This window comes from Chionomys nivalis, chromosome 21 (genome assembly GCF_950005125.1).
Source record: "Chionomys nivalis chromosome 21, mChiNiv1.1, whole genome shotgun sequence".
Classification (NCBI taxonomy): Eukaryota; Metazoa; Chordata; class Mammalia; order Rodentia; family Cricetidae; genus Chionomys; species Chionomys nivalis.
Window position 1 is genome coordinate 48134922 of NC_080106.1, and position 24283 is coordinate 48159204.

Genomic DNA, 24283 nt, shown 5'->3' on the forward strand with positions numbered 1-24283 from the left:
GCCTCATGCGACCACCCATGAGGGCAGCAAAAATAAGTCACCTAGTGAAGGTGGTCTTTATACAAAGGTCAAATCGGACTTACTGGAAACTTCGGGTGGATTGGGAAGTCTGGGCTTAATACAGTGAACTGCCTAATTTAAGGCATACTCAAATTTTACTGTATAAGTAAAGCTTCTTGTAAGATCAATGCATGCCCCATGATGCTGAAAAACAAGGTGATTAGATGAAAACGAAATGAGATGGCTTGTGCAAAATAGTACTTCCTAATTTTGATACAGCCCTTTCTTAGTTTTTCTCCCCCCTCCCCACTTCTTTCTGTGTGTGTGTGTGTGTGTGTGTGTGGTGTGAACAGATGCCATATGAACAGAAGGGGGCATTTGATACAACATCTGCAATTAAAAGCAGTTGTAAGCTGAAAGACATGGACTCTGGGAATCAAAACTGAGGTCCTCTGGAAGAGCAGAAAGTGCTCTTAACTGCTGAGCTTTCTCTCCAGCTCTACTTGTGATTTTCCTGATGACAAAATGGAGCAGAAGAAGGAGGTGGGAGAGCAAAAGATGTCTTAGCCATGGCATCGCTTTATTAAGTCTAAGATGCTAAATTCAAGTCATCTAAAATCTCCCAATTTAAAAACTACTTTGGTCTTAGTCATTTCATAGGCACCCCAAGAGCATTTTAACGATGTCATGTGTCACAGGCAAGGAATTGCAGTTTTTAAACCTACAAAAATTAGAGTCACAAATGTGCTGTTTGGGGTAGCTTCGGTTCTGGTTTATAAACAGTTAAACTGTTCAGACTCTCCTGCGTCCCTCAGAGTTCTACAGTTAAAGATAAACTAAGCAGAACCCTTTCACTTATGCTTCAACTGTTGAGCTTAGACAGAGGAGGAAATTCCAAAACTGTACTTTTAGATAAAAATGTCAGTTTTGTGAAACAAGGGCGCTAAAGGACGGTGTGCAGGTAACGGCGTGGGTCCAGTCCCGCTCCTGAGGTGACACGGGAACGCCGCAGATGTGAGGAGAGATGCTTGCACAACCTCCCATAGTGCTGTAAGCTAAGGTCTAGAGAGAAGTCATGCCGACATTATCGGCTTCATGGAGATATTGCTACTCTTTCCCGCTAGCATACCAAGATAATTAACTGAAGATTGTATGTATATTACATATTTATAATTCTATACCTGTGTATACATATACACACATTTATGCTGTATATATATATATATATGTACTAATATAAATTGTATCCAGGTCCTTTAGAGTTGAGAGGCACAAAGCACGTTACAAGTATCCATGTCTCTTTCTCTTCGCCGGCAGCCATGATAAGCAGTCCTATAGGATGGCAGGATGACGCAACAGGTAAATTCCCTGCTGCCCCAGGACCCACATGTGCTCTGACCTCACAATGCACCATGGCGTGTGCGACCAAAATAAATTCATTAATTTTTTTTTTTGAGACAGAATCTTACTATGTAGCTCTGACTGTCCTGGAATTCACCATGCAGTCCGGGCTGGTTTTGAACTCACAGAGATCTGTCTGCCTCTGCCTCTCAAGTGCTGGGCTTAAAGGAGTACATCACTACAACTGCCTGCAAGTTAAAAAAAAAAAATGAACCATGGTAATGATGTTCTAAAAATTTCAGAGCCCTAAGAATATAGTCCATAAAGAAATTTGGATTCTTTCTGATCATACTAAAATGTGTAGAGAAATGCTAACTTTTTTATAGTTTCCATAATTTTGTTCAAATATCCCTTAAAATGTTATTTTAGTGTCTTCAAAGATTTATGACAACATGACTTCAAAGAAGAGTATGACTGCTTCTTTAAAGGGCCAGAAAGTGAATAATTAGGATTGAGGATTTCCTCAGAAGGTACTGAATTTCTACGGCAACTACTCAGCTTTGTTGTTGAGAACAGAAGTTGCCATGGGACATGTAAGTGTCCCAATGAAACTTTATTTCAAAAGGCAAGCAGTGCCGGGCGGTGGTGGCGCACGCCTTTAATCCCAGCACTTGGGAGGCAGAGGCAGGTGGATCTCTGTGAGTTCGAGACCAGCCTGGTCTACAAGAACTAGTTCCAGGACAGGCTCCAAAGCCACAGAGAAACCCTGTCTCGAAAAAAAAAAAAAAAAAAAAAAAAGGCAAGCAGTGAGTCAGATTCCTTCTGCAGTCTGTTGACTCCTAATTGAAGTCCTTACCACACACTCCGTCCTAAACATCCTTCACACTGGTCCACACATGTGGAAGTAGCTGGCATAATTTATGACAAATCTTATTTAATTGTTGGACTATAGTCTTAATTTCCAAGAACGAACCATTGTAACCATGTTTTGTTAATTCTTGGACATCCCTAGAGCAAGAGAAATGCATAATTGACATCAGTGTTTTAAAGTCCAAAGTTTCAAGTTCATAAATGCCTCAGAAGTAGCCAAAAGGAGGAGGTGTATCGTCGTGAGTGGACTTTGAGATTTCTCAAACCCACACCATTCCCAGGTAGCTCTTTCTGCCTTATGATGGTTGTCGCAACTTCTGCTCCAGCACCATGTCTGCCACACTCCCAGTGATGGCCACGAGCTCACTCTCTGAACCTGGAAGCCCTCAATAAGTTGCCTTGATCATAGCAATGAAAGGTAACTAAAAAACACAGGACATGGTTTGGACATCTCCTGATTCTGTCACAAAGTTGTGAGATTTTTCACCATGCATCTTTCAATTTATCAGTTTTAATCAAATATTCAGTTAGTGAGAAGTTCCCGTTCTTAAAGGCTGATGGAAATCTTATGTATGTTACTATTTTCCAGGTTAATACAGGGAACAATGAGACAATCTTGCTGTCTTTAAGAAACAGGCAAATGGGGAGACACTTGGATCTGTTCATAAAGCAATCCTGGGATACAACTTTAAATGACCCCATTGTCTTCCTCCCTTTCTCTTCCCAATATTCACATCTTTACCAAAATTCTCACACCTAACTCATCACAATGTATCACTAAATAAAGACATGTTTTCTGGGCTCTCCCCAGTGTTACCAGCTCATTTATCAGATGCTAAGTAAGTCAGTTGTTCACCAACTCTACCAATGAACAAAGCAATGAGCCACTGAGTGACAACCCTGTACCAAGCTACTTTCTGCAGAGCTATAGAACACATGGACAATATCTAGTAAGTCCCTACACAGAAACCTCTAAAAAACAAACTATCCAACTAAGTTGAACGCCATAGCTCCTGTTGAATTTTGCTCAAACAGAAAGTGGCTTTCCAGCCACCATCTGCTAACAATCTTCTGTATCTCACTACAGCGTCCGTGGATAAGAAGATAATTTTAAAGAAAGTTATCTTATCATTTGACATGATCAAGGGGCAGACTGTGACAAGGAGTCACAGCAGTGACAATAAAGTTGAAGGTCTAGTTCCTTCAGCTTTCCATGGGAATAAATTAACCATCTCCCTTAGAAGGAACGGATGTGACAGATAACTTACATCATGTATGCCGATAGAAATAGAGAAATGCTTTCAGAAAGTCATATTGACAATACAGGCTTGCTTTCAGGAAGAAAGATCCATAAAGGGGGAAAAAAAAAGAGATCCACTGCCTACATAAAAAACCACTAGTCCTATTTAGAACTCACCCACATAAGGGCTGGGAAGATGGCTCAGTGGATAAAGTGTGTGTTGTCCAAGTGTGAAGACCTGAATGTAATTCTCCAGGACCCAAGCAAAATTCAGATGTGGTAACCTGTGCCTGTAATCTCGGTCTTCCTCAGTGAGATAAACGGGCAGGGACAGGGACATCCTGGTAGCCTGTGTGCAGCAATGAACAACTGGGACCCCGAGACAGGGACATCACGGACACCCACAGGCAGGAAAGTCTGTGAACAACAGAGACCCTGCCTCAGAAAGGTGCAAGGGAGAACTGATACCGGATGCTGTTCTCTGACCTTTGCATGAACGCTATGACGTGCATATAACCACTCTCACACACAGGAATATGCATGCACACACATACACACTTAACTACACAAGACTATGCACAACTCATATACACACATACATAATCACTAAACAAAAAAAATAGATTTTTGGTTTTGAATGTTTTTGTTTTTTAAGTAGATTTAGCATTAATTTCGAGAACATGCTTAAATGTGACAAAGGCTATTACTCAAAAAACAAATGAATAATTGAAATATTTTCCCTAATGGTTAGAGAGTAAATGAAAACATACATCTCCCGGGTAGAGAGTCAAGATTCGTGCCTTTCAAACTTTCTCTTGTTTTCACTTAACCGAGTAAATAAGAACAGATTTTGCTAAGAACATTAGCTGTCTAGCAAAGGCATGCTAACTGACTCTGGGGATCAGAACCACCCATCATATTTCAAAATGGAAAGAAACAACGAGCACATTACACTCAGGGTAGCTCGCAGTGCATTAATCATCCCATTACAACTAAAGACAAATTAAAACGTGTCAAACTGGTTTGCCAAAGTTAATTGAATTGCTCATGATGGAACCCAGTATCATTAGTTAGAGAATGAGAACCTCCAAGCCACAGGGTACAAAAAATACCAAAACTATGTTACAATACTGCATTTTTTTTCCCGAATGGTTCTTGTTCTCTATGAAAGCCTTTTGGGGACAGCTCTTTACATTCTCCCATTTTTCCTGGAGGTTTGACTGCAAACACCATAGTGACTCACTAATAAACATGGTTAATAGACAGAGGGAAACTAGACATGTCACTTTCAAAGTGAGAAGACTTTGGGTGGTATAGATATGCTTTATCAAAACTTCAGCCCCCTTAATTCTGGCGATGGCCCATTTTCTGCAGCTGAGAAGCTTTTGACTGCATGGCACTTGGAGGTTCAGCGATGCTTTCTTGTGCATGTTATGCTGTGCATCAGATGTGGACGTCTGGACTACATGATGTTAACCATAAGGCAGATTAAAGATGGGTTAAGAATGAGTACTGGATACACACCGAGAAAACGCGGAGTCAGACATCCTGCACCAACTTAATGCTTTAGTGTGGGTCGCGCTGCAACCTTGGATTTGCTAAGCTAAACTTTAGAAGAAAGCCCAGGAGCTCAGTGGTGAGAAGTCTAGGAAGAAGGTCAGGACCATTATCAAGAATCTCGGGTCCTGATAAGGCGGTTTATATCTTAGATTTCAGCCGCTTAAACTTTCAAGGTCCCGATCCAGACTAGACGGGAACTAGTTTGAGGCTCCTGACAAATCTTAGCAACAACACAAGATTTCTGAATGCACAATGATCCGAAATTCAGAACCAAAGAGGGCCGGCTCCAACAGGCCCCTCAGTCTCCGAGGGCGACAGCACACTCAGGTGCGTAGACACTCACAGACACATATAAATAAATCTTAGAAAACAAGGTCCAACTCAGAATGAATGTGAGGTGCTTCTGGTAACGCTCGCCTGCTGTGCACTCCGCGACTTTGTTGTAGCATTGGTTGTGAACACATGGCACGTGTACTTCGCAAAGCACATGCCCACACGCTCCCACGTGCTAACCAACACTGTAACATCTGGAGAGTTTTCTCTCTCCCAGGAGCACTGTGTTTTAGTTACAGAAAACAGAAACCTCGGCCATTTCCTACTGTCATTCCTCAGCGTGAAACTATCAAATTAGTTTATCATTGGGTTGTATTGTATTTGAGTATTTTATTTAAAAAACTGCTTTTTGAGATGCCAAATTGAGTGTCATGGACAATCATTCAATGGAGTTTGAGTTGAGTCTGGGATAGCCTACCAGTAGTTTCTGAAATGGCTGACATTATTTCTAATAGTTTGTATTATGTATTTATGTAAAGTTGTATTCTCAGTATTGATAATTATAAAATCAAAATCTGAAACAGGTCAAAGGTACTCATCACCCTATAATATCAGATATTCAGACAAGATTTTTTGATGTATAAATAAACAAGTATGTCCACTGTATTAGTACACAATTTTGCTTTTGTTTTTAATAAGTGGCAGAATTACATAAAAAATTATCTTAAAATAAATTTTATTTCTGGTTGATTTGTATAATTTTGTAATGCACCAGTAGTTGTGTAATAATGTCCTGAATGAATAGGTGTTGAAAGTGGATGAAGTTTAATAAGCCACGGTTTAGGCTGCCCAGCATCCTACCCTCTTCTCTCCTCACAACACGCAGGACTGAGCTTGAGCGTGTATTCTATGACCCTTGCTTAGAGGCTCTATCATGGCTCCAGGAAAGCATCATTGACTCAGGCCTAGCCAAACATTGGTAGCACAAACCACCTGTGGTTTGAATGAGCATGCCTCGGCTCCCCCATCATTTGAGTAATTGGTCCCTGGTTGGTGGAAATGTTTGGGAATGACTAGATGTAGTCTTGTTGGAAGATGTGTGTTCCTGGGGTTGGATTTGTATGCCAGTCTCAATCTCTCTCTCTCTCTCTCTCTCTCTCTCTCTCTCTCTCTCTCTCTCTCTCTCTCTCTCTCTGTCTGTCTTCCACTTACAGATCAAAATGTAAGCTCCTAGTTATTCCTGTCCCCATGTTTTTGTTCTAACCCTAACTCTCTTAAAATGTAATTTCAAATATTTTATTATAAGTTGTCTTGGTCATAGTGTTTGGTCACAGCAATAGAAAAGTACCTAGGACACAGACAAAGTGGAACAGAACAGGTATGGCTTATGTGTGTGTGTGTGTATGTGTGTGTGTTTGTTGTGTGGTGGGGTCCATTCCTTACCGGACTTGTCTTGGTTCTTTGGAGGAAAAAACAGGATTTGCTACACTCTTAGAAGAGTGTGAGATTGCTATAATCTGTACTAGTAAAGGTGAAGTTGAGGGGTGTTGGGCCTCATGAGGCCCAGTATAATTTCCTGAGCCTAACTTGAGTTGGCATGAAGCCTAGTGTAACTTCCTGAGCCTGACTCGAGTTTAGAGACCTGTCTCTGGCTACCTGACCTAGGCCCACCTCTGCCCAGCCACTGCTAACGTGGCAGAATATTATTGGCCCTTGTTCCTTGCTCCACCTTGGCCCATCCCAGGCTTCTCCACCCCCATCACAACCCTATAAAAGTCCCTGCTTGATACCATTAGCAGAGTTCCTGCTTTGACAGACTTCTGACTCAGTGGGTATGTTTCTCTCCCATGCCCAGGAGGAGGGCTGAGTCACAACACTCACCATCCTGTTCAGCCACCCACCCCCCCTTCTGCCAGAGAACCCGGCAGTGGGGAAGTAAAATCTTAACTAAAATAATTAAGCCCATTTACGTTGAATTTCAGTTTCTCCTTGTATTCTTTCTGCATTCAGTTTTTGATTCCGTTCTTAACCTACTTTGCTCCCAGACAAAGAAAAACTGTGAAATCACATTCATGGAGCAATAAGCACAGCCAAAGTGATGCTTGCTTCAAAATCTAATAGGGTATAGGAGGCAGACACTGAACTGGGGGGGCCATATTGTCCTTGCTGTGTACTGTAGACACTCAGAATCTCAGTAGAGCATATGAGATGTACCACACATCTCCTCTCTGGCCTCAGCTGCCCCATCCTGCCCCATGTCTCCTATGCCCAAGGCTCTTCCTTTATCTATGTCTGTTGATAAGTCTCTTACTAAGGAAGACAGTCATCCTTAGACAGATGGGATCACCTTCTCTTTCTTCTGGAATTTCCCAGATTTCACTCTGATGTTAGGAAATACCAATCATTTTTAGAGTTCGGATTCTGTTTCCTCTTTCTCTTTAGATCTGAGTTCCCTCCCCACCCCAGTGTGTGTGTATATGTATGTGTGTGTGTGTGTGTGTGTGAGAGAGAGAGAGAGAGAGTGTGTGTGTGTGTGTGTGTTTCTTTATATATAATCTGGGACATTGCTCCCAAATTCGAAGTCCTGGTTTTGGGAATGGTTTCAGAGATGGGCCGTTTTGATGGGCATCTCCCAATATTAATACAACCTCTGATCCAGGTCTTATGGTAACTGAACAGCAAGTCTCCGAGGAATGATAGCATGGAAGACTCTGCAATGGATAAAATCATCTGGATATTTTCAACGAAACAAGCACACAAAATATCTGTGTAAAAACAAGTAGACAGTCTAAGCTTGGGCATCAGCAACTTGATGAGACATCTGTTTTAACTATTGTTTCCTAATTTGCTTTCAGATTTTGAGCTTGGTTACCATTTTCTCAAGTAAAATCTATCCACTGTTGTCAGAGAGTGATGTCTATTGTCTCTCTCGAATGTGAAGATAAATATTGGGGAGGAGCATCTTATGTTTGCAAGCACATGATTATACTTACAATGTTAAGGACACCAATTTAATGCTTTTCCATCACTTAAAGACTGTGCCCAGTTTAATAACTATTCGGGGCTGCTAACTTTTCAGTTATTCTGGGTGGTGGCATGTAAATGAAGTTTAAAACTTCTTTTTTGTTTGCATCTGCTCCTGACCTGAGCCAGAAACTTCCATTCCAGAAAGGTATTGGCCAATCTATTTCCTTCCCCACTGCAGCACTATTGACCTCACTTCTTTGCTGCTCTGACTGGGAACTGTAGTTCTGCCTGAAAAGGTCGACATGAGCTGTAAACCCTGTGCCGCCGGATTCACTTTCCTACACACACACACACACCATTCAATGATATGACACACTTATAGAAAATAAAGCCAAGTTATAAAGGACTGCATGAAAGAATTTGAGATACTGGTCCCTCCTGTGCCACAAGAGGAAAATTAGATATTCATAAAGCTGAGACAGATATCTAAGTCTACAGAAGTTATGACCTAGCCATTAAAGGGAAATGAATAACATTTTGTGTCCTATAGCATATAAAAATATTATTTTGTAATACTTTTAGTCTGATTTTTAAAAAAATCTAAAAAAATTTGAAGTCCTGTGTTTACTATCCCACCAAGGCACCATAACATCTTATGACAAAAAAAAAAATAGTAAAAGTATTAAGATTTTTCTCCAATAGCTTAATAGTTTGTGGGATAAAAAGCCAGAACACAATTCTGACATGTTATCTTTATACATGTCTCCTGTTTCCTATAAATGATCGATCATTACAAAAACTTCAAATTAGGAAAACGAGAGGGACAGACTTCAAGACAGCTGTCTTCTATTATCGCCCAAGGCAGCCACAATTTACCCCAATCTGTTCCAAGCTCAATTCTAATTTCCTATCATTCGATGTTCAGTATTCAAATTTAATCACAGAATCAGATGTTCACTATCAAGTTCCATCTGGAGGTTAAGGAAGAAGTGCTCAGTGAACATGTCTCCTGGTATATGAGTCTCTTCTATGGTAGCCAACAAAGCAGCTAATAGCCAGCCAGCAATGTGGAATTAGCAGTGAGGTCAGATAGTGTAAAAGGCCAAACCCCCTCTAGGCAAGAAGACCCCACCCCCACCCCAAATCCTGGCAGACCTTCTTCCCTAGGGCACATCATAAAAGTAATTTACTGACAACTCACCTTACCAGGGGTCACTGGGAGCTTCAAGTTTTCTGGAATTTACTTTTAAGAGGTATGATTAAGTGGGGACCACCATTGGCCCCAAAGTATTTATGCTGAGAATGAATGTCTGTCAGAATTAAATTCTTTGTGTGTGGTGGTTCCAGATTTAAAAAGATGTGTCCCCTGATGAAAAGCACATATATTCTATTCACCAAATTAAATCTTAGAATGAATATTGGTTAATTGATTTATTGGGGTTTAAAAAAAACACTGCAGAAATCCCAACAGACAACACTGCCTAATAAAAAGAATGCAGTGGCTAAGTTTACTAAAGCCTTTTTGAACTTTCCTGTTCCAGTCTCTTCCCCTCTCACTCCAGGGAAAAAAATGCACACACATGATTTCAAAGGAGAATGGAGATGCCATTTAACACAATCCAAGAACACCAACTTAAAAGAATATTTGCAAGAAAAGCTGTTTTGTGACTGAAACAAGTCTCCTGCCTTCAGTTTTAAAAAAATAAGTTAAATATGAAAAATTTGGTTTAACATTAGGCAGAGAAGGATTTTGCACATTAAAAAAAACTGTTTAAAGCTAAACTATATGTGCATGGGATGAAATTAAAACAGATTATTTGGCTCTGCATGTGGGCTATAGTGCTAATCTAGCCAGGGAATGGAAGTGAAGAGAGCACAGTCCTCCTCTCTGTAATAACAGGGCCTCCGCGCACAATTTCAAGGAACACCCACAATGAAAATTATTCTTTCCAAACAAAGGATTGTTTTGGAATAAGTTAGGTCAATTGGCACCAAGGGAATCCTCTCAAAGCAACGCTGAGCACAGAAACCCTTAAGTGTGTAAGCAAAGTTAGCAAGCACCACCCTCTATCCCATTCGGCCTTCACAACTCATTTACTCCGTCCCCAGCCCAACTAGCTTCTTTAGACGCCAAGCAGGTAGGAGAAGAAACTGCTCCTGGTAGTTTAACAGACTGACGGCTTAAAAAGCTGATTTGTTAAGCTGAGATTATTTGTTCAAATGCCAGTGAGGAGGGAGTCTACTGAGAATATTTGGAAATACTCTACTTTTGAGAGTGAATTATAGGTATTTCAGAAACAATTGCATTATTGGGCAATTTAAAAAGTCAGAAACTCCTAACAGCAGCTCATTTGCATCTTCCTTATGAGAAATGTCTACTTCGGGATTTGATTATCACTTAATCTTCGGTGTATCTGGGCTTGGGACCCTCTTCTGTCTTTAACTGTACCTTCCTTCTCCCAGAGGAATATGGGCTCGGGTATCTCAACCAGTTGTGGGTACCAGTCAGTGTTTTTATGAGTTAGCATTTACAAGAGGTAAACACTGAACACCCTTCTTTACTACAACTGATATTTTCCTGTGATCTAAAACATCTTTCTGGATCCCATCGAACATTTTAGGTTGCTAAAACACTCAGCTTAAAAATTGCACCTCAAGAGTCTTAGGAAGGAAATAGAAATTCAGGAAATGCAATGCATCAAATGCTTAACAGGAAAAGTATCTGAATATTTCTCTATGTACTAACCCCATAACTGGAGAAACTGACAAGAACCATAGTTATTAATAACTCCATTTCCCAGGTTAATAACTGAGGCTGGCAGGGGCAAGCTGGTGAAGCCATGGGCACAAAGCACTTTGAACAGAGCTGGAAGTAGATAGAAGCTGGCATTTGACCCCAAAGCCTGTTTTCAGGCTTGCCCTTCTCTGTCTACTCCCAACATGATTGTTACTGATCCTGTCTTTAAAAAAAGATCAATTCAGATCATTCCATTCTTCCGTCTAAAGCCTGAAGCAATTCCCCTTTTCACTGTAAGCAAAAAGCCCAAGACTTTCACAAAAAGACCCAGTGTGATCTATGGTGTGTTTCCTACCAGCCAGCCCATAGCTGCTTGGCTCTGTAAACTCTCTCGGTCTCCATGCTGTCCCTTCCCCCAGCACACTAAACCCTGTCCATGGAAAGGTCATGGAGGGTCTTCACCTTCAAATCCAGGTTTGAACAATCATTGTGTTGCTACCCTGAACACTTAAGACATGACCTTGTTGTTAGTTGAAACTTGAAGCCTCAGGCCAGGCTGAGGTACCACGGCTTTGAGAAGCACCCTGAGCAACAATGACCACACAGAAAGGTGGTATGTGTTATCTGACAGCATGTGAGGTGCCCTGTGAGCTCTGCCTGAGGGAGTGTTGCCTTAGGTTTCTTTTCTGGATCATTAAATCAGAAGAAAGAAAAAAACCACCTGCCTGAGGCCAGGCCATCATGGATCACATAGATCATTTCTCTTGGCCTTAATTCTCTTATAACTTGTATGGCTTTCTTCCTTACAGGATTTTAGAGCCAAGAAGCATCTGTGGTGTTGCATCGCTGGCTAGCCAGGCTGGCCAGTGAGCCTCGGGTGTCTACTTGTCTCTGCCTCCCCAGCATTGAGAATGACAAGCTTGAGTCACCATACCATGCCTGCTACAAGCTGGCTTTTTAACATGGATTCTGGGGATCGAACTCAGGTCCTGTGCTCGTTTAGCAAGCCCTTTATCAACTGAGGCATCTCTTTAGAAGAAATTCTAATAATTGATCCCAAGGAAAGATGAACATCTCGTCATCACGTCTAAGAGACTCTTTTTTTTCCATTTATATATTATTTTGCCCAAAAGATCACACACGCACGCACGCACGCACACACACACACACACACACACACACACACTCAAAGCCAAGAAACTGAAGAAAAAAATCCGAGAAAGAGAGGCCACCTTGTAGGTTGCAATTAAGGAACTATCCCAACTATGGTAAAGTCTTGGTGGATCTCACAGAAACCTGAGGTCAGCCCCAGGGTGATGGGTATAAATACATTATTAACATCCTGAGGTGATCTGACCTTTCAAGTTCCTGGAGACATAAAGAGAAGCTGTAATTGTGACCCAGGCTAGGGAGGAGAGAGCGGCTGAATTCAGTCCAGGACAGTTGTTGATGACTTGTGACAGATGTTTGGTGACCTGTGTGTGCCTGGGGGTTGGGGGAGAAGTGGGCTCAAGTTCTGCCTCACTTTTCCTGAACAGGTGTGTTCACACTCGCGCACAAAAGACGGTTGCTTCCTCCCTGCATCTTTTTCAGGAAGTCTAGCATTTAACGGGAATAAATGGGCTACCCTTTTAACCCTCTGAAGAGCAGCACTCCCTGATTTTATCTCCAATCTTGGGCATCTCACCCTCTGCTGTGGATGCAGCCCCCGCCCGCCTTCAGATATCCTTCATGCAGCTTCCAACTGCTGGCTCCCGGGGCTGCTGCGCAGATGTGGGCCCTACCTAGAAATAGCCCGAGGACAGATGTCTCTGATTTAGGTTCCTGATCTTGTTTGGATCAAAGGTGCTTTAGGCTAAGAGGGTGGTTTAAAAACAGTTTATTAGAATTAAAAAGAAAAAGTAAATAATTTGGCTAGTCTTGAAGAAAAAGACAACATAGCCACAGTTGAATATTTGAACTGAATGTTTTTTTCTTGGGTATTCTGTAGCCATGGATGAAGCTGGACGGTTCTGTTCGACACAGCTTTATTTCTGTGTTAGCTTCAGCTTTTTAGATTCAGTTCTATAATCCAATTAAACAGTTTCAGTTGCTAGCAGTGAGTGCATTTAGTGCGGGTCAGCTCTTTTCCTTGCTCAGCAGTGTATCGGGGATAACAAACAGGGTAATGAATACTACCTTAAATTATTTTTCAGAGTTTTCCTGTGATTTCAAGCCTCAGTCTGTGAGTAGATGAGGTTAATGATTAAACTGGATGCAGCATGCCCAAGCAGAGTGAAATGGAAATTTGTTAGATAAGAGGATTGATGTTTGAACTCCTTTGTGGTGGTAGCTTTGAGCATTGTAACTAGGTGCATTGTCATGAAGTCACCCGTGGATAGAAAATGGCATGGTTCAGAAACGTTTTTCTGAGACCTCCTGCACGATTATCACTATAAAACAATCCTCATAAACAGGTACCTGAACTCTTAAAGCACATTTTGATTGAAAACGGGAAAGATGATTTTTATTTCTAACCAATAATCAGGTTTTTAAAAATACTTCAGATACACCCCCACATCTGACAATTTCAATATTATGATAGTTTGGCAGAATCTCAGAGTTTACGGTCTTAAAAAAACTAAATACTAATTAATTGCTAGAGATCATTAATAATTACATTAATTAAGGCAACACTGCAATAATCGAAAATATTTTGTACATGTTTGGTGAAGATAGCAAACACATTGATAAAATGTGCATATATACATATATATGTGTGTGTATACACACACGAGAGAGAACCCCGAGAAGCCGCATGCCAGAGATGCAAACTCAGAAGATGATCACAGGAGTGCAGAAACATCAAAGTGAGGATTTGCTTATAGACTGGGGTGTCTTTTAACACACTGAGTGAGAGTGATGGGAACAGCAGCTTCTACGGTCGAGGTCTGAGAGGGAGTAGCTACGGCCGTTCTTTTTGTACATTCTTCTACTGGGCATCCAGCCCATTTCATTGCATTTACTGATATTTGTCCCTATTGCTTGGCTGTAAAACATTCTTTTAAAGGGTTTTATTGACCTGCTTTAAAACCCCAACCAGTTGAGTAAAACAGTCATTGTAACATGACATTATACGTTAATTTTAAGGCAGTTAGAGCCAACGACCCCACCCTTTCTGACAGCCTAAACCTGTGCTCTGAGCAATAGCTACTCAAGGGCAAAAGTATGTGCTTCTTAGTTTTCAGTCTCGGTGTTTCCTTCGCAAATCCCACGATTTATTAACTCTATGGCAGACTGACACAAAGCCTGCTCCAAAGTAAAGACAGGGAAGATGTACTGCTAGACTAGCCAGGCTGAGAAAAACTGTGAAAGCAGCAGATCCCGATGATAGGTCAGGCTCCTGGGTCAGCTGCACAGTGCTTTGTCCCCACCACACATGTGCCCTGAGGACTCCCAGGATGCAGAGTCTGCCTCTCCATCATCTGGAGTCCAAACGAGAGCCTACAGAAATGAAGGCTTTTTTTTTTTCTCTAGTGTCACAGTTCTCTTCTAAATTTTAAAGATTTTTTTTAACTATGTATGAATCAGTATGTCTGTGTGTGGGGATGGGCATATCAGTGCAGCTGCCCTGGAGTCCAAAAGAGCATGTGCCATATCCTTGGAGCTGGAGTTAGACTGCTGGGAACAGCCGGAAGTGGGTGCTGGGATCTGAGCTCGGGGCCTCTGGAGGAGCAGCAGACGTGTTTAAGCACTGAGCTATTGATCCAGCTCCTGGAGTCACATTCAAAAGTCATTTTTTGGGCTGGAGAGATGGCTCAGAGGTTAAGAGCACTGGCTACTCTTCCAGAGGTCCTGAGTTCAATTCCCAGCAACCACATGGTGGCTCACAACCATCTGTAATTTGATCTGTCTCTCTCTTCTGGCATGCAGACTGAACACTGTGTAATAATAAATAAATATTTAAAAAAAGGTCATTTTTTTCAAAAGGCACATCCCAGGCTTATTAATTTTTTTGGTAAGGAAAAACTCCATATGTATCTTGTAGAACCATCATTTTTTTTGACACAAATGATAACACCATTGGAAACTTTCCATACATATCAATCGAACATCTTTTAAGGGAGAGTTGTTTTAAAACCATAAAGCAGAGTTATCAGTGATCACTAGAGCCCCAAGTCATGGCAGAGGCTGCCATCCTTTTCTCCCGGGCCCTCTTTCCATGCTAATATTGCAGATCACGGTACTAGCTCAGGCTTACAAAGCACTTCATGTTTCTATGAGTTGTGCATGCAGCTGCTCCCGGGTACTTTGTGAAGACACTGAACCAACGGGGAGGATGCTCAGCCTGTCCAGCGCAACAGCCAGAAGTCAAACCTACTGCCTGATTCTAGGTCCTAGGCCCTCAGCTCCGCAGCCGACCATCAGCGAACCTGCTCCAGCCCTTCTTCTGGCTCATCAAAGCCAGGAAAGCAGCTCAGGGTCATGGGTGGAACTCAACAGTGCTCAATCGCTGCTAAAATCTGGCGGTGGTGCCTGGAACTGTGTTATCTCACATAGTTTACTTTTGGGGCCCAGGGTCTTTATCTGGGAGATGGCATATTAATGGCTCCCCACAGGGGCCCTGTAGGGACAGCAGAGGTAAGGAAAGAGCTGAGTATCTGTGTAGACCCAGGGTTTGCTGGCGGATTACAGTGTCAGGCTACACTGTGTACTTGATGTTTGCTGCGAGGGTAGATCTTAGGTCTCACACACACACACAACATACAAATGCATTGGCTATCTATAAAAGGGAAAGGCACGCTACCATCTACCATTTACAACGGCTCTGGTGTTGTGTCTTCTTCATGAGGTCATAGGCCATGGGAGGCTGACACCCAACATCTCTGATGTTGCTCTGCTGGTTCTAGTCAACAATCTAGAGGAGACAGCAGACCCATGCTCAGAACGGATACCTTTCAAAGGTGACAGAGGCTGTGTCTAGAGTCCATATTTCTTGGAATTTCCTCATTTTACCTGATTACTCTAGGAATTACCAGATTTGCGATTTACTCTTGAAATCTTGAGTAAATAGGAAGATGTTCACAAAGGAACTTTCCTCATCTAACGCATAGGAGAAAGCATACCTTCTCTACTCAGTCACCAAGGAGACACTCTAGCTTAAGACAGGATGCATGAGGAGCCAGAATTTACAGATGAAACTGACTCAGGGCAGCATAAAGCACAGCACACGTTCTACTAGCTACAAAGGTCCTCTCAACAGGACAGGGAGTTCATGCCTTGCCCCATTTTCCTGCTTTGCCTGCCAGGCTAGCCGTCCCTTGAGCTCACCGGGACCGCCACCTCTTCCTCCTTACAGAGGTTCTCAGAGATGTCTCTGCTCTCTGTCCAGCTCTACATGGGGCTTCCGGTATCTGAATTCAGGTTCCTATGCTTTCCCAGCGAGTGCTTATCCACTGAGCTATCTCCACAGCACCTCATAAAAGGTAATTTTACTGCAACATCTTAGATCATGTTGTGCAGGAAAAAGTTTCAGAGTCAGAGACTTCCCAGTGTGTAAGAGCTCATAAAGTCTCCGATTCTGAACCATTTCAGATTTCAGATTTTTTGGATGTGAGATGCTCAATTTGGAACAAGGGTCCTTATGTTTTGTGAAAAATACTAGGTACTAGATTTCAAATGAGATTAAATTAAACACTTAAAAAATGAAAACAGCATTGTTTTCATAGGGCTAAGAGCATTCTGATGCAAAGTACCAGCAATACCCAATAAGGTAAAGACATTGGCTTGATTAAAAAACAAAACCAAAACAAAACCCACTGCAGTAAAGACTTTGTTTCCATTTTAAACAAATTAAATCAGGTCTGGGACCAGATTTCTAAATAATCAAAAAAGAAGGTGCTTAAAAGTGAGTATTTGGGGAAGACAATGTCTACCACTTTTATGGTTATTAAAAATATGTTTATTTCTGCCACCATAGCAATTCTCTTCCTGGTGCAGCTTAATAACTTATAGGTAGTAATTGATATGTCAAAAACTTTTAATATGAAGTCGTATGTGTTGGCTGATATCTGTAATCCCAACACCTTGGAAGACAGATGCAGGAGAGGTACAAGTTTGAGGTTAGCCTGGATTACAGAGACCCTATCTTAAAAACATATAAAAAAAATTGCAAACTCTTTAAATAACAGGCAATACACAAAAACCTCTCAGAATAGTAATGCCCCCATTGTAATGTTTTACAAATATAATTTGCTGCTCTCTTTCAGCGGGATGTGTGCTTTCCCTCGAACTGAAACACGGGAACTGAGGCTTTCTACGCATGACCCAGTCAGTGCTGCGTGGACACAGGCAGGCGAGTTATGTTCACAACGCTACTGGCAAAAGCAGATCCTTTCTCTCGTCTGCTTTGAATCCTATCACACAAGCAATGACACACCAACATTTCAGGGGCTGCCATAAGATTCCAACTCAATGACAGAAAACATGAAAATTCTGAAAAACTAGAACATTCCCCCAGTGTGCAGACAGTGAGCACTTGGATTTCAGCAAACTCCAAATGCTGGTGATTCTGAGCATGAGTTCCAAGGCAGGAGCTACGCAGGCAGGGCTGGCCCCAAAACACCCTCTGTCGTCCTCCACATGTTCCTGGGACTGCCGGGCACTAGGACTGGGTAGCTCAAGAGCCCTACCTCAATGGGTTCAGTCACCCGGACAATCAGCAGCTATCAGCCGTATGTCCTCCCTCCATCATCAAAGCATCGCTTCCAAAAGCATCTTTTGAAGGGAGGATCCAAGTAGACAGAGAGGGACAGGGGCCCAATTACACTTGCTCCAGTGACAGACAAGTCTTTCAGCTCCGATGCATGCTGCAAGCTGCGGGCTGAGGATGCGGCCCTCTCCGTCCACTGACCGCTCATGACAGCCACATGGTGAGTGATGCCTGCCAGGTCCCTGCAGGGGTCAGGTGCAGACTGCTCCTTCCTTCTGCACATTTGCAAGGCCATGGCTGACTTCTGGGTCACCAGAACTGTAAGCTACTCTGGTGAGATTATGTTAGGGTACTTTCCAGGGTCCAGGTCCTTTGCAAGTAGGGTTTACAGAGACAACAGAAAACTACATGAACACTAATGATAACAATTTGGCAACTAGTCAAGCACCAGATTCCAACATGGAGAAAATAAATAAAAATAAGAACATAGTGGATCTTTTAAAAAATAGCACTTTTTTTTTTTTAAAGTACTCTTTTCAAAGCTTGATGTCAGCCCATGAGATGATTCAATGAATCAGGGGCGCTTGCTGCCGAGCTTGATGACCTGAGCTCAGTCTTCAAAACCCATGTGACAAAAGGAAAGAACTAACTTTCGCGAGTTGTCCTTTGACCTCCACATATATATGCATGTGTACATGCACACACATGAACACAAACATGCACACACACACACAAATTACAAAAAATACCATTTTTTCAAAACTCCATGTCAAGTGTTTTACATGACCATAGTTAACACATCCCCCTCTCTTAAACAGGACGAGCCACACACACAGCGTGAGTAACAAAAGACACGGGAAAGACAACTGGCACTCTGTCATTTGCTCTCAGTGATCCTGCTGGACACAGAACCTGGGTGTCGACCAGGCAGAGAAACTGAGTCTCAGCCTTTGTGAAACTGACCAATCATTAAAACAATGCAGGAAAGCATTCTGCCTGAACCCGACTCTAATCATTGCGATTTGGGGTCAGAAATTTGAGAGCTCTTGGGTCAGTATGACAAGGGGGTGTCCATTCTTGAGACCTGTTGTCTGTCATCTCTGAGTTCCAACAGGGGAAGCTGCTTTTGAGCTTCAGAAGCTCTGGTTCAAGTTAGAGAGAAGCAGCTTAAACACTCCACAGGCTGGCCATTTAAAGGTCTTTTTGGAGACAGAGTGTACTTGTCCATGGGACCAACACGGTGTGTGTGCACAAGGTCAAACGCGGAGTTCCGTGTCTGCTCCCCAGCTCTCTCATGTTAGGATGAGTGACGGGCTTAGAAACTGCATTTCAGACTGATTCCTTCACTGTGACTTCCAGGATTATTTCCCACAGAAAACTTCCTTCCTTAGCTTGGGCTTTGTGTATTCACAGATCACCTTCATGTGAACCGGACGTAGTCAGCCCCCTGGGAGGCTTTGATCTCACTCTTGCTGTCGGCAAAGCTTCTACATACAAGCATAGTGGCACCCATCTGTGCCCTCAGAGCTGTGTGAGCAGAGACAGGTGGATCCCTAGAGCTCATTGGCCGGCAAGCCTAGCCAATCAGTGATCACTGTGCGGGTGAGCGCTCTTGTCTCAAAAACCAATGTGAAAAGTGATCAAAGAAGATACCCAATCTTCTAGATGCTGGACATGCACACGTGTGCATGTGCACCTGCGTGGCACGAGTGTACACACACCACACACACAACAGGACCCAAGTGGAGAAGGGTGGTCACACACATGTGCATGTGCACCTGCGTGGCACGAGTGTACACACACCACACACACACCAGGACCCAAGTGGAGAAAGGTGGTCCCTAGCACCTCAGTTATTGACTAATTGTAGGGCCAGAAATCACTATCCATTCTAAACTGATAATTAGAAGAGAGAATATTCCAGAGTTCTTATAGCCAGCACTAACTCTCAGAAAGTCTTGTAATCAGGAATTCTTCTTTATGTCTAATTTGATTGACTCCCACGGGTCATTAATTGATGTCATGTGGCTTAGCTCACCACTGAAGTTTCTATAATTTTCATTTAATTGGTCTGGTGGAGGCTGGGTTAGAATGTATTATTAATTCTGAGATCTGAGTGTTGTAGTTAAATGACTTTATGCCACCACTCAGGACTTAACTGAAAGAACAGAAAAGAAATAGCATGTCAAGTGACTTGTGGAAAGTCTTGTTGTATCATTTATGCGGAATAATTGTAAACAAACACAAAATTACACCTAAATTTGCTAAATATCCCTGTTATCAAAGAAGTCTGAAAAGTATCTGTGAAATATCTTTGTTTCCTAAGTGTCTGAGAGACTAACAAGAACAAGTAGTGGTAAGATTCATGAGCCATTCATGGATGTGGTGGCGTTCACCCCATTATACCAATAGCTGCCTCCTTTTAACACTTCCAGTTCCAGAGAGAAAGATAGAGGCGCATGCAGCATGAATTGCTTTATCACAGTGTGATCTCATTCTTCACTAAACACACTCAAATCTCTCAGGGACAGATTGCTATCTCTGTGGTATCATTAGTAACAAACCCTAACAGAATTGAAGACGCCACACTTTACGTCATGTCCTAGCCATTCGCTGGCATAATGGAGTCCGAAGTTTATGTTAAAACCCCAGAAGTTCTGGGGCTCCTCAGGAAACTCAGATGCTAAAGTCAACAGGATTTCTTCATGCTCCACAAAATTCCCGGAGAATTCCAGTACAAACACACTGCAGACCCCTGGACTGGGATGCCCTGCCTTGGGCAATTTTATTGCAATATGAAATGTTTCCCTGCCAGAGCAGAATAGTCCACTGCATCTTTCACTCATTATCCCAATGAACGCGTGTCATTTGAAATAGAAAGACTTCAAAGTAATTGAGACTTTTTACTACTTTGTGCAGCAACGTTTCCTGGGTTCCGAGCCCCTTTTTAAAGCTACTTTTGATCATATGTATCTTTTTTTTTTTTTTTTTTTTTGGTTTTTCGAGACAGGGTTTCTCTGTGGTTTTGGAGCCTGTCCTGGAACTAGCTCTTGTAGACCAGGCTGGTCTCGAACTCACAGAGATCCGCCTGCCTCTGCCTCCCGAGTGCTGGGATTAAAGGCGTGCGCCACCACCGCCCGGCTTGATCATATGTATCTTTTAAGCTCAACGTTTTTCTGAAATAGTGTGAGAAAGCAATGTACTATACCTTTAAGTATTAGAGAGTATGTTTTAAAGCAGAACCGAGAATGTATATTTATGGCATATATTCTACTCGGAAACATTGTTTTAATGAATGAATATTAAGAGAATAATCATCGGCCAGAGTGATACATGACTTTGCTTACAGTGTTGAAACTAGAATGATGGAGCCATCCTAAAAGATGAATTAGATGGAAATAGAATATCCAAAAGGAAGTTTTAAATAAAATTTACGAAGTATGTGTATGTGCACGTGCACTTGCGTCCTGATGACCAAGGAGGCCGGACCTGGGCGTCAGATCCTCTGAAGCTGGACTTACAGATGGTATTGAGACAACTGACCTGCTGAGATCAAAACTCGTGTTCTCTGGAAGAGCAAGTGCTTTTAACCACCGAGTTGCCACTCCAGCCCCCAAGGGCAAGGTTTTGAGAAAAGTTCCCAAATATTAGGAAAGTCCCAAAATACAGTAGAGGAAAATGTGTGGGTGTGATTTGGTTTTAATGTTATTTAAAAGTTGCTTTGGATAAAAGCTAAAAATTGTTTCTAAGGAAAATATCACTTAATTTTAATAATAAAAAAAAAACAGAAGGAGGTGTGTATGAACCTAAACTGCAGTTGATTCTAATCAGCAGAAGGACAAAGGATGGCTCTAGCATGTTTGCTGCATGTCTCCTGAGCAAGTGCGCGTTTCACTCGTGGGAGGAAAAGCCACCACGGTGAGTAGCAAGCATCCTAGTCACTCTTTGTCTGTGCTTTGCAGTGACACCTCAGAGAGCTACCAAGACCCAGTTCAGAGAATATTGATTGAACACAAGCTATTTACCCATTAATGCTTGCTTTAGATTGTCTGCTGTAAAATCTAGGGATGTTTCCTTTGGGGGAAAGTTGAAACTATCAAAGTTCAAACAATAGTTTATTCAAACAATCTGCCCTGGTGTCCAAGCTGATTCCTGTCAAAAGCCTCCACCTTTCCCCTCCCCTTCATTACGTGCGTGTGCGCACAAACACACATGCACGCACACACACTCGCACGCAGACATGCACGCACAAACACACGCATGCACGCACACACACTCTCACAAACACACACACGCACATACACGCACATGCACAAACACACACACAAACACATGCGCACGTGCGCAAACGGTGATAGGAGTGGCAGCTGGAGAGATGGCTCAGCAGTTAAGAGCAATGGTCACTTTGTCAAAAGATCCAGGTTGATTCCCACCACTAAGGTGGTGGCTCACAACCATGCTTAACTCCAGACTTACTCCTGGCTTCCACAGACACCAGGCATGCATATGCATGTGGTACACAGACATACACGCAAGCAAATCACCCATACACACAGCCACTAGGCATGCATACGCACGTGGCACACAGACATACATGCAAGCGAATCACCCATACACACAGACACCAGGCATGCATACGCATGTGGTACATAGACATACACGCATGTGGTACACAGACATACACACAGGCAAATCACCCATACATACAGAATAATAAGAAACTTAAAAAATAACAAAAACTGAGAAAAATAATACAAATGACAAACAAGGACAACCACAGGACTTCACCGTCGAATGCAGACCACCCTTGAACTTATGATCTTCCCGCCTTGGCTGCCCAAATGCTGTGATCACAGGAGCGCATGAAAGGAAAGGTTTCATCTCCCTCCCCAATACTAAGGATTGAACCAGTGACCTGACACATAATACGTTAGCCGTCTATACAGAGCGATAACCCCAGGCCCAAAGGAGGGCCATGTATATCATATTAGATACATCATGTACTATTAATCTGTGGGCGTGGCCGTGGGTGTGGATGTGCACTGGTACAGATAGGGAGGCAAAGGACAATGTCCAGGAGTTTGTTCTTCCCACTCTGGGGTTCAGGGCCTGTATGACATTGCCTGAGGAGGCATCTTGCCGGTCAGGTGATTTGTTTGTTTTCTTTTGCTTCATTTTTATGGTATTGGAGATTAAACCCAGGACTTCACATATGCTAAGCAAGGGTGCACCTACTGACCTAGATGCCAGCTTAAGGTTTACTTATTCCACCAAGTATGTCTCAAATGATCAGCACATCACAAGTCCACATGGTTCCAACATGCACAGGATCACCATGATCTCACTGACCCCAGCATCACCGTGTCCTCACTGACCCCAGCATCACCGTTACCCCAACATCACTGTGTCCTCACTGACCCCAGCATCACTGTGTCCTCACTGACCCAGCATCACTGTGTCTTCACTGACCCCAGCATTACCGTGTCCTCACTGACCCCAGCATCACTGTGACCCCAGCATCACCGTGACCCCAGCATCACCATGTCCTCAGTGACCCCAGCATCATCGTGACCCCAGCATCACCGTGACCCCAGCATCACCATGACCCCAGCATCACCGTGACCCCAGCATCACTGTGTCCTCACTGACCCCAGAATCACCGTGTCCTCACTGACCCCAGCGTCACCGTGTCCTCACTGACCCCAATATCACTGTGTCCTCAATGACCCCAGCATCACCATGTCCTCACTGACCCCAGCATCACCGTGACCCTAGCATCACCATGACCCCAGCATCACTGTGTCCTCAGTGACCCCAGCATCATCGTGACCTCACTGACCCCAGCATCACCGTGACCCCAGCATCACCGTAACCCCAGCATCACCATGACCCCAGCATCACCGTGTTCTCACTGACCCCAGCATCACCGTGACCCCAGCACCACCGTGACCCCAGAATCACCGTGACCTCACTGACCCCAGCATCACTGTGACCTCACTAACCTTAGCATTACCAGGTCCTCATTGGCTCATTTTGTTTTTTAACCCAGTATTTACTGAGCAGATATTGGGAGTGTATTTTTCTTCCATTGTTCCTTCTTATTTTGGTGGTCTCCCCACTGAGAATGAGACACAAATCAAGGAATCCATATCTGAGTCTCAGAATGTAAACCTCAAGTTCTATTTCCAGGTGAACAGTGAAAAGCACAAGCAGTTCTTTCCGGAACTCAGGACTTTTGTGTCACTGACACCCCCGAGCTGGTGCATGTGTCTCAGTCTGGGCAGCTGCAGATGCTGCACTCCCTCCGCCCACCAACAGCGTCTGCTAATCACGTCATGTGGGCTTCAGGACAGACCTAGGGGATTTGACTGGAGAATTCAAACTAGGAGAGGGAAAGAAAGTGATGGGTCTGCTTAGAGTAAAAATATCTGACTTACCTGCAAAAAACATTGTACAAAGAAGTCAGTACAAGAAACATTTTTTTTCATGGCCCAAACAAATAAAAGGCATGATAAAAGAATCAATTACAATCTCCAAAATTACATTTTTGTTGTACTCAAAAATGTGGATATGTAATATGCAATTTTATGCCCAATAATTAAGA

General features: G+C 42.9%; 1 protein-coding gene across 1 annotated transcript in view; it reads right to left on the reverse strand.

The window, feature by feature from the left end:
- The window catches only part of Hhip (hedgehog interacting protein), a 92560-nt gene that overhangs the window by 53098 nt on the left and 15179 nt on the right, over positions 1–24283 (reverse strand). The window lies entirely within an intron of this gene.